This window comes from Phragmites australis, chromosome 18 (genome assembly GCF_958298935.1).
Source record: "Phragmites australis chromosome 18, lpPhrAust1.1, whole genome shotgun sequence".
Classification (NCBI taxonomy): Eukaryota; Viridiplantae; Streptophyta; class Magnoliopsida; order Poales; family Poaceae; genus Phragmites; species Phragmites australis.
Window position 1 is genome coordinate 27874395 of NC_084938.1, and position 12088 is coordinate 27886482.

The 12088-nt window shown below is 47.2% G+C and overlaps 1 pseudogene; it reads left to right on the forward strand.

The window, feature by feature from the left end:
- Positions 1-9897: 9897 nt before the first annotated feature.
- LOC133899691 (uncharacterized) lies at positions 9898-11519 on the forward strand (annotated as a pseudogene).
- Positions 11520-12088: the final 569 nt, after the last annotated feature.

Here is a 12088-nt window from a genome sequence, read left to right on the forward strand (position 1 = left end):
ATTTTTTTTCATTATTCGAATGACTAGCAGTTATAATTTGAATTATCCAAGAAAATTCAATTAATTGAAATAAATTAAAGAAATATAGAAAAAGTCCGAGAAATGTGCCACATTGGAACATGGAGTACCAGGTATTGTATGAGGACTGCAGAAAAAGTTTGGAGGTCAAAAGTGAAAAAAAATAGGGTTTGCCGAGTGTCAAAAAATGACACTCGGGAAAGGAGCCTCTTTGCCGAGTGCCACATGTTTGCCGAGTTCTTTCTCTCTGGCACTCGGCAAATAGCCTCCACGAACTTGGGCAAAAGTGAAAAAAATAGGGTTTGCCGAGTGTCAAAAAATGACACTCGGGAAAGGAGCCTCTTTGCCGAGTGCCAGATGTTTGCCGAGTTCTTCCTCTCTGGCACTCGGCAAATAGCCTCTTTGCCGAGTTCTTTCTCTCTGGCACTCGGCAAATAGCCTCTTTGCCGAGTGCCAGATGTTTGTCGAGTTCTTTGTCTCTGGCACTCGGCAAAGAGGCTATTTGCCGAGTGCCCGATAGAAAGCACGCGGCAAAGTCTGGGACACTCGGCAAAGAAGCCGTCTCCGGTAGTGTAAACTGCCTGTCTACGACTCATCGGCGTGCGGACTGTCGTCTTCTGCCTCGTTGTTTTCGCTGCCGATAGTTCAACCATCGCGCCAAGGATTTCAAGAGGCTACCGGACACCATCCTCCACTTCGCCGTCGCCAGTTTGTTCTGAGCTCCGCCTCGGCCGATTCTACCCAAGCTGGATCGGCGGCCGACATTGTCACACCTCCTTCTGTGACTTCAGCGCGCCTTCAGGATTTGACACCGTCTGGGTCGGCGACGTTCGGCACCACGCCTCCTACATCCCCCCACCTTTCACCGTTACATATTACTGCCACTTCTTCCTCCCCGTCATCGTCGTAGTGGTTGTCCCGCCAACCCCGGTTGTTTCTCCTGTGCGCTGTGTGGTGCCGTGGACTGATGACTTCTCCGCGGATGAGTCTCATCTGCGATGGGAGATTCTTGCTTATGCTGACCAGGCTAGACAAGGCTTCCAAGGTCACACCCTCTCCGGCCTGCTCGCGAGTGTTGTCGGCATCCCTACGTCGGACTTCAGCGTCAAGAACTTCGCTCCAGACAACTTCCTAATTGTCTGCCGCTCGCTACCTGTGCGTGATTCCATCCTTGCAGTCAGTGGCCAGGCCCGGCGATCTGGTGTCACTTGGTACTTTCATCCATGGACGGGGCTTGCAGAGGCCATAGCCAGGATACTACCCTATAGGGCTATCCTTGCCCTCCATGGAGTACCTCCCCACACCTGGTCTACTTCCACGGCTAGATCCCTCCTTGGTCATCACTGCTGGGTGGAACGCATCGACGCCGAGGCCACGCTTGCAGACCGGACTGACTTGGCGGTTCATCGTGTTGTGGTCTGGTGCGATTCGCCGGGGAGTATCCCGTCCGAGATGACCATGGAGGTGCCCGAGCCTACCATTCCATCCGACGTTCCTAGCCTGCCTCCTTACCTTCTGGAGGTCAAAACCTTGCGTTATCCCATCGTCATTAGGCTCATTTCATTGGCTGAGTTTCGGCTTCCCTCCTCCTCCAGCAGTGAGGGTTCCTTCTCGTCAGTGGATGGGGACTGTGACGAGCCCCCGGCGAGTGGAATGGGCCAGTGCTGTCTCCCCAGAGGACGTCGGATGTCGTTCCTTCCTGTTCCTCCGACGGATGCCTCCCTGGCTCCGACATCTCTCGGCCGCAGCCATGTTCGTGTTCATGGCGCTGTTCAACGTGGTGTGCGATGGGCCCCGGGCGTCCTCCCTCCTGCTTTGGAGTATGCGCCAGTTTCCTTCGGTTCATTCCACGTTGCGTCAGCAGCACCGCGCGCCCATTCCCTATCGCAACTTCCTGACACAGCTCACGGGAATGTTACTTTCGGCATGCCAGCTACAGGATTCTCGAACCTAGTTCTCCAAGTGGTCGACGCCCATGACACCTCGCTCGGGCCTAGAGTTGACCCTATGCTGCTAGAGTCCGAGGGGGTTGCACCGCCGGGGGATGGATCCTCAACCACTGTGAACTGGCAATTTTACCGTTCCTCGGTGCATCATACACTACAGGACGTCATAGCCACCAGGCCTCATTCTTCTGTTTCTTGGGAGGCCATCCCTCACGCTTTGGCGGCTTGTGCTAGCCCGGCTGCAAGCTCTCGGCCACATGACCCTATTACCATTATTTATTCACGATGTCCACCCTGTGGATGCAGCAGTTCATGCCGCGCGGGCCATTGCTCGGGACTCCCTGCTGCATGCACGGGCCACGTTTGTTTTGTTGGGTCATCTAACAACTTCGCTTCGGCGATCTCTAACAACGCGGCCCACAACTCTGGGTCTTTAGGTGCCAGCCCGTCTCTTATGCCGTGCCGGATGCTAACGCATTGTCAGGATGGTGGGGTTTGGATGCCACCTGCTGTAATATCTGACCAGAACTCCTCTCCCTCCAAGAACCCCCCTTTGGATCTCTCGGCTTGCCCGCCAATCCAGAGCTTCCTCAACAAACTCACTCGGGAGATTCCTACACCGCTTCTGCCTCCGCCGCGTCGGAACCCCAGGCCTCTTGTCGCTGTCCCCGACCTGCGTCGAAGTCGGCGCCTTGCCTCCAAGTCGAATCTGCTTGCAATCCGGCCGTCCAAGCGTGGCGAAGTCCTTCTTATGCTCCGGCTAGGCTTACTTCAAGACAGGGAACATCCAACTACTCGCGCCCTCTAGGAGTATTCCAAGCTGTTTGACCATCCCCTCTCTGAGCAGCACATCCAGGCCATCAAAGATCTCTTTCCGGCCTGTGGCTTGGCGGGTTTCATCGCCAATCCATTGACACTCAGTCCACACTGCTAGGGGCCTCTCTTCATATTGGTCGTCAACGTTTCTATGCAAAACTCTGAAAGTTGGAATATCTATTGCTGGAATGTCCGGGGGCAAAATTGTAGACCATCTGATGAGGGAATGAAGGATGACTTTCTTACGGAAATTACGGTCATCCGTTCACTTCTTTCGGGTCCTTGGCAGGTCATTGGCGACTTTAATATGATTGCCTCAGCCTCGGATAAGAACAATAATCGTCTTAACTCTCGATCGATCTCCAAATTCAGAAGGTTCATCAACAGCCTAGAACTCAGGGATTTGCATCTGTTCGGCCGTCGCTATACCTGGTCCAATGAGGGCGCCTCTCCCACACTCGTCAGACTAGACCGTGCTTTGATCTCTTCTGACCAGGGTTTACTTTACCGGTCGAAAACCGGCGGTAAACCCGGTTTACCGGTTTTACCGGTGGATACCGGTAAAAAAAATAAACCGGTAATTTTTTTGAATTTGTTTATTTAAATTTTCAAAAAGATTAGATCACAGTAAAAAATCATTTATCAGTAATATTTGAATTTTGTTTATTTAAATTTTGTTTCAATTTTGTTTAAATTTGTTTGAATTTGTCCGGTAAAACTCCGGTAAATCCGATATCTTCGAGAAATCGAATTTACCGGTGACCTCCGGTAAATAAAATTTACCGGTAAGATTTTCCCTACTTCTGACTGGGATGGGATGTTCCCCAATTGCCTCTTGCAGGCTCTCTCCTCTGAGTGCTCTGATCAATGCCCCATGCTGCTGTCCACCTCAATCTCCTCGGTGAGACACCATCGTTTTCACTTCGAGACCTTTTGGGCCAGAATGCTCGGTTTCCTCCTGCTCAAAACCTCTACCCTCTGCTAATTCGGCTACACCTTTTGCTCCGGCGTATAGCAAAAGAACTGCAACGATGGAGCTCTAAATCTATTGGCAATATCAATGAGCAAATTCTTATTGCACGCGAGGTCATCTTCCGTCTGGACGCCGCGCGGGATTTGCGAGTGCTCTCTACCGCAGAGTCGGATCTCCGCAAACAACTCAAGATCTTATTCCTCGGCTTGGCATCTTTGGAGCGTACTATTGCTCGTTGTAAGTCTCGGGTGGCCTGGCTATGAGACGGTGATGCTAACACGCACCTCTTTCATTCTTTCACGAACTACCGTGCTCACAAGAACTCGATCACCTTTCTCTCCAATGCTGAAGGTCATGTCCACTCCCATGCGGATATGGAAGCAACCTTGTTTCACCACTTCAGCTCTATGCTCGGTAGCCCTCCAATTAGGGATCGTTCCGTGGACCTATAGGCAATCAGCATCTCCCATATTGACTTGCAGGCCCTGGATGTTCAATTCACGGAGGAGGAGATTTACAATGCCGTATTGCGCCTACCTCTCAGCAAAGCGCCCGGGCCGGATGGTTTCACGCCCGAGTTCTATCGCGCGGCTTGGCAAATTGTCGGCATAGATGTAACTTCAGCCATCCGAGCCTTCGGACTGGGTGATTCCAAGGGCTTGGATAACATCAACAATGCCTTCATTACCCTATTGCCTAAGAAAGCTGATGCCTCGGCACCAGGTGATTATAGGCCGATCTCCTTAATTCACAGTATCGGAAAGATCATTACGAAGGTGTTGTCCCTGTGCTTGGCTCCAAGAATGCATTCGCTGATCTCTCCAAACCAAAGTGCATTCATCGCTGGACGCTCGATCCACGACAGCTTCAAACTGGTACACTTGACCGCCAACCTTCTCCATAAAACAAAAAGACCGTTCGTTCTTTTTAAGCTGGATATTTCAAAAGCATTCGATTCTGTAAGTTGGCCCTTTCTACTTGAGGTTCTCCGTGCTTGGGGTTTCAGGCCGAATTGGTGCTTCTGGATAAGCAGTCTCCTTCGTTCTTCTTCTACAAAGATCCTCCTGAACGGTGTTCCCGGCCACCCCTTACTCCATGCAAGAGGTCTATGCCAAGGAGACTCTTTGTCCCCGTTCCTTTTTCTGCTGGTTATGGACATTTTGGACCGTATTCTCTCCTCCGCAAGTCGTGCCGGCATCCTAGACAATCTAGGTCTGAATCTGAGCTCTCCTCGCAACTCCTTCTTTGCGGATGACGCGGTGCTCTTCTTCTCCCCTTCTCCTCCTGACATACTGGCTCACCTCAACATCTTTGAATTCTTCGGTGCCGTCTCTGGGCTTAAAACCAACCTTTCCAAGTGTGCGGCGGTTCCCATCGGTTGCTCTGTGGACGATTTGGTAGCTCTCGAGACCCTTCTACCTTGCGGCCTATCTTCCTTTCCGATCCAGTACTTGGGTGTCCCACTGTCTACCGGTCGCTTGCGCAAACACCATCTTCAACCTCTCATGGATAAAGTAGCTTCAAAACTACCGGTGTGGCAAGCTAAGTTAATTTCCAAAGCGGGCAGGGTCACCCTTGTCGGAGCTGTCCTCTCTTCAACCCCAATCCACACCCTCATTGCTATTCAGATTAACCCATGGGTCATCAGGGAAGTTGACAAAGTTCGAAAGGCATTCCTATGGGCCAATGATCATGCTACCTCGGGGGGCCGAAGTTCAGTGGCGTGGTCTGTTGTGTGTCGGCCGATAGAGTTTGGAGGGTTGGGCATTCATGACCTTCAACGGGTTGGAGTGGCTTTGCGATTAAGATGGCTATGGTGGCAGCGTCGTCAATCACCTAAAGCTTGGACTGGCCTTCCCATGCGGCACGAGAAGCAGGTTGTTGATCTTTTCGTTGCTTCTACTTCCTTCCTGGTTGGCAATGGCAAACAAACATTCTTTTGGACAGATGCATGGCTTCATGGACATTCAATCAGACACTCAGCCCCTCAGCTGTTTGATTGTGTAAACCACTCGGTGCGTAAGCACAGAATTGTGCATGAGGCCTTACAGGATAGGAAATGGGTTAAAGACATCTTCGGCCCCTTGTCCTTATCGACTATTGTTCAATACTTGATGTTATGGGAAGAACTTGAAGGCATTCACCTAAGTGCAGATGAAGATCAAATCGTTTGGAAAGGGCCCTCTTCTACTACCTATACTGCACAATCTGCTTATCGGTACATGTTTGAAGGAAGCATTAGATTCGAAGGAGCCATTTTAATCTGGAGATCTTGGGCGCCGACCAAAATTAAGTTCTTCGCTTGGCTTATGCTCCATGGCAGGCTCTGGACAGCTGCCCGAAGAAAGCGGCATGGACTCCAGGAAGATGACTCTTGCGCTCTCTGCTCTCAGTTGCCGGAAACAACAGAACGTCTCCTGCTGCATTGCCCCTTTGCACGACAGGTTTGGTGGAAATTGTTGACGATTCTAACGCCTCAAACTGAAGTTCCAATCCTTCATTGGTGGCTGCTCCTGCGTCAAAGTGTCGTCACTGCTCTCAGAAAAGGGTTGGACTGCTTCTTTCTTCTCATTTGTTGGAGACTTTGGCTGCTTCGGAATGCCATTGTTTCTGACAATAACCGCCTTACAATTGACTGCTTCATTAGACGGATTTGGGATGATGCCGACCTCTGGTGCCAAGCTGGCGCAACTCAACTCTGCGTCCTCCTACACCGGCTTCGCACTACCGGCACCATCGCTTAATATGCTGCCGCTGCCGTCGCCTGTTGCCGTTGTCGTCCGACAATTGAGAATCTACGCTATTGCTGCCTAACGTGTCTTCTTTGCTGTTTTTAACCGGCCTGCTTCTTTGGCCGTTGTACCAAAATTCTCATATTTCCTCGTATTAATACAACGATACGCAATCCTCTTGCGTATTCTAGAAAAAAAAGAATTTGACTTTATCCGGCATGATCAGCCTGACCACATTGTGTAAGAGCATCGATGTTACAATTGCAGGATACAACACCTCAGTGCAAATTTTCCCAAAGTTAAAGAGGATGGAGTTACTGCATTTGCCTAAGTTGGAGAGATGGGCAAAAAAACAGTGCAGGAGAGCCTAGTAGATCGGTGATGTCTATCCTGCTTGAAGAGCTAAGAATCTACCATTGCTAAATTTGTAAGTCTTCTAGAGAGCCAAGTTCTCACACATCTATCTTGTCACGGTGACTCTGCTCGTGGTTTTGTTCCTATGAGCATGCCCTTGGGCTCTCGGCCATCTCTTGTCTGTTAGGACATTGGGCTACTGGCAGACGCGGTGAAGCCTCTAGAGGACCCTCAAAGCCAAAGACCTCTTGACACCCTGCGATGTTTGGAGATCCTTGGTGAAGATGGCTTCGCATCAATATTTTACTTGTCCAAATCGCAACTTTCGCTTCGGGACTGCTTGGTTATCTTCTCATGCCACAATATCATCCGCTTGCCAGTGCAGGAGCTCCGATGCTTGCCTCGCCTTCGATCTCTGCGTATTTGGCTCTGTAACAAGCTGGAGGGGAAGGGCTCATCATCTGAGGAAATTCTTCCGCTTCCCCAGCTGGAATGGTTATCGATACAATTTTGCGACAGCTTGCTGGAGATTTCGAAGCTGCCCGCATCCCTTGAGGAAATGGAGTTTCGCTGCTGCAAAAGTTTGGTGGCTCTGCCTTCAAACCTTGGAAATCTGGCCAAGCTGAGGTGTCTCTCCGTGGAGGACTGTGGTGCGCTGAAAGCACTGCCTGATCAGATGGATGGCCTTACTTCCCTTGAGTGGTCAAGTATTATTTAGAAAATACAGTAAGGGAGATCCTGATTGTGAGATTGGTAAGAACCAGTGTCGAGCAGGGCTGAATGCAGGTGGCGCAGGCGCATCAACGTGCTATGGCCAACTGTACTAGGCGTAGCTTCTAAGCTTTTAAGACTCTGTTTGTTTTCTACTTCCGGTTCTGTCTACTATTGCTAGAAGGTAGAAACTAGAAGTCAGAACAAACTGGATTCTGAAGAAATAGTTTTTGAGAAAACAGAAGCATGTTTCTGAGAAAAATGAACTAAAGTTGAAAAACTTGCTGAGAGATACTTTTCTGAGAAACTATATGTTGAGAAACCAAAAATTTGTTATAAAAATCAATAACCTATTTTCAAAAGTAGTTTTTCAGACAAACTAAAAACACAGTTTTTCAGAAAAATCTAAAAACAAAAATTCAAACAAACAGACCATAAGTATTGAAAAGTGACTTGATTTCTTCTATTCCAGATAAAGACATTCCGGCAACAGAGCCCAGCATAAAAAAGCTTGTAAAGAAGCTGCTTCCTTCCTGCTGACTCTCAACTGATCTGCGAATGCTCATGCATCACCTCACTTCCATTATCCCGTTCTGTTATTAATCCTTTGACGCTATACATATATAGCAGAGCTCAATTTGTGTGTATCTGAATGCATATTCACTCCCTTATTTTTATTGTGTCAGTAAAGTTGGGTTTCTGGGAAGCAGCACACCATATTACCCTCTCCACGGTTGTTCATTAGGATTGCTACTTAAACTTCACTTTTGGATTGCAAGCCTCTACCTTCTGTCAGCATGACCGCATGAACGAACTATTATCATTCCTTCATGGGCTACAGAAACTGAATCTTGATTTGCTGATCAACATAAACAACGTGCAGAGGTAATATTCCAATCTGATGTTAGAACCTTTACAGTACACCATGATACTAGATGATGGAGAGTATCATTGTTGTGATCCAACCGTCCATTTTAGTAGGTATTATTGTAATTATCTTGATACCCTTAGGGGTAATTACGTCATTGACTGACCAGACTTCGGACTTTCGTCACCCATCATCGACCGACCGATGGAGGATGGAAACCCTAATAAATGAAATGAACAGAATAAGTGAAAGCTTATCCGAAGAATAAACTAACATTTTGATCTTCCCTAATTAAATATATAATTTACAAGTTTATCATAGTTTTTTTTTCAATCCTACCCTTATGATACCCATGATACTATTTAATGATATCCATGATACTGATGGGCGATAGAGTATCATTGGGTCAATCTAAACCACCGGATGAAGAAAATTGACGGTATACACTCATTTAAGTGTACTGTAAAAGTGAGGGGGGGGGGGGGCGCAGAGCTTGCTGTTAAACTGTTTACCGTGCAAATGAATTCGAAGAGCCAGAGCTTATTGTTTGTCTGTCCTTGTGCAGCAGTTTTGGACGTTAGGTACTTACGTAGCCCCAAATTGGGAAGACAGTTCAGAAGAGGAGGGGTATTGGGAGTTTGTCTTTAACACTCTGAATCTAATAGAACGTGACAGAAGAATGATCCACCAAAGAGATTCCCCCTCCCAACCCTCAACTCTGCAACTAGGTTCTCATTAACCATTAATTGCATTAAACTTTATATAATTTCTTTTTAAAAGCAACATATTAGGAGGGAAAAAGGATGTGGACAGGGCCAAAAACTAGAAATGACAAGCAGGAGAGACGAAAAGAAAAGACACTGAGCTGCTATAGGACAAGGAGAAAGCAACATTATGCTTATTAACCCATTGAATCAGTCAATATTTTTTCCTCTTGGTTGCATCGATCCATCCCCGTTCTCCAACTGATTAACTAAATTCATGTGGCCTGTCTGCAGTTAATTCCAGCAAGTCTTGGAATTGCCGGCAAATTTGGAATCTTTTGAGTAGTATTCATGTAGAGAACATTTACAGTACACCATGATATTAAATGGTGGAGAGTATCATTGTTGTGATCTAATCGTCTATTTTAGTAGGTATTATTGTAATTATCTTGGTACCCTTAGGGGTAATTACGTCATTGACTGACCGGACTTCGGACCTTCGTCACCCATATCAGCCAACGGATGGTGGAAACCCTAATAAATGAAATGAACAGAACAAGTGAAAGCTTATCCGAGAAATAAACTAACATTTTGACCTTCCCTAATTAAACATATAATTTACAAATTTATCATGATTTTTTTGTTTCCAATCCTACCCTTATGATACCCATAATACTGGTGGGCGATAGAGTATTATTGGGTCAATCTAAACCACCGAATGAAGAAAATGGACGACATACACTCATTTAGGTGTACCATAAAAATCTTCTTCATGTAACCTTTGCCACAATCTCCAAACCTTTGATCCTTTCATTTGTTGTGACAAACACAGGTTCGTTTGTTGAAGATGGACCGCATGAGGAGAATTGCTGGAATGGGCAAGCCTAAGGTTCCATCTGCAGTTCAGAAAGACAAAGATGAGAGCATCGTTTTCTTCAGGGAGCTGTACAAGCGCGAGAAAGATAGGATGTGAACCTCCTGGAACCAATGTACTCAGTCGAATTCGACGCTGTCCAAGGTGAGATATTTGGTTGTGGCTATCTTTTTTCCTATGCATGTTGTCAGGAATGTTCATGAACACATCCACTATCTTTCCAACTGACTGGGTTGCGATTTAGGAAAAGACTACATTTCAGCACTCAACTGTTGCCCTTGCCCGTTTCAAATCTCGCGAACTTGAAGTTCTGGGTTGCAAAATGGATGGGGTTAAAATTTTGACTTTTTCCAATTTTTATATACAAATCCTGTGCAGCTGCTCCTAAAGTGGATCCACTATACTCACTCGGTGTTTGTATACTTATGACTGTATTAGGTGGCCATGCGTGCAAAATTCCCTCAGGAAAGAGAGATTTCCTCATACCTGTGGACGAGAAGCATGACTATGATTGGTAGGATAGGATTAAACTCGAGTCTAGATTCTAGACCATATTCTTGCATGGATGGAATTGTTTCTCAGAAGAACAGTTCGTTTCAGGCTGAAGACACCTCCGGCAACACCACTGTTTCCTTCCCTTGAGATTGAATCCAACTCCTCTCAAGTGGTATTTCAAAAGGAGCTAGCAATCCCTCCTCGACAAGTTAAACCGTCAGCTTCATGGGTATACTGAATGCTAATGCTCCTAAAATTTCAATCTACTACTCATTTCCAAAACTATGTCCGGCTTTTTTTTTCTGGTAGCATTCTGTCGACTATTTCTCTTGATCTCTTTATTTGTGACAGCTCTCAGGCAAGCCGGAGGCGACAAAAACATCGGCACGGTTGGCATCACCTACGGTTAACTCTTCATCGAAAAATAACATCGTGAAAGGTGCTCCAGCCATCTCCAAAGAGAAGAACCAGCCTTACACTGTAGTAAAGAGATCAAGCCAGAAGGTTCGGATGGATGGGCAGCAGAAGTCGGCTGCTACATCTATTTCAGCTACCCGAATTAGCGGTGCAACGAAGAAACACTCCGATAGGTGTTATGCTAGCCAAACCGGCAGCACGAGTGCGATCAAGGGAGTGAAAGCTCGGAGTAAAGATCCTGGATCTGGTGCAGATGTCAAAAAGGAAAATGGCAAGACAAGAAGGCAGTCATGTCCGCCGGCTGTGACGAGAGGTATGAAGGAGCTGCAGTTGGAGGGCAGGCAGAATGCGATACCGCCGAGAGGGAAGAGTGTGACGCCAGGGGGCAGTGAGTCTGCTTCCAACATCGGTGGCCGTGCAGGGAAGGTGACACCGATGAAGGGAACAAGAGGAGTAGATGGGATGAAAGAGCATAAACCGGAGCTTGGAAGCCAGGCGAAGTGAACGTATCGTGTGATTTATATGCATTTCCAGAACTCTGAAAATTAATACGGTGTCTGTCCTTGTATTGCCAAACTTTGCTACAACAAATTTAGGCAGACTCATGTCAATCGTTTAGCTGTTGCTACTGCTACAACAAAATTTGACTAATTTATGTCAGTCATCCAGTTGTTGCCATAGTTTTGGCGCACATTTTTCTGCATCTTCGCCCTCCTGCCATGGACACAATTTCTTTTTTTTTTTAGAGTTCAAGGGCCAAGCCCCGGTCACCAAATGCATTAAGGGAGACCAAAACGTTTACAGTCTTGTGTCCAAACATTCACAGTTCAGAGAACCAGCTCAAAAATGACTACGCAGCCAGCCAATTACAGCTTTTTCCAGCTAAGACATAAGCTAAACTCTTTCTTCATTCATCTGCTCACAGACACCCTTTGCCACTTCCATCTTAGGCCCGGGAGTCTCCAACTTCACTGCACTTAGTTGACAGGCCACGAGCCTAGCTCCAACACCTTTCGGAGAGTTACTTCTCAGCCAAGCACCATCTCTGGTCTTGAAAGGACTTCCAACATCTTGCAAAGCACCAGCTCGAAGTGAGAGAGGTATCGAGTAGGACATAGAATTTTCCAACTCTTGAGCATAGAAACCATCCTCCTCCAGAGAACCTTCATGCTGCACCAAA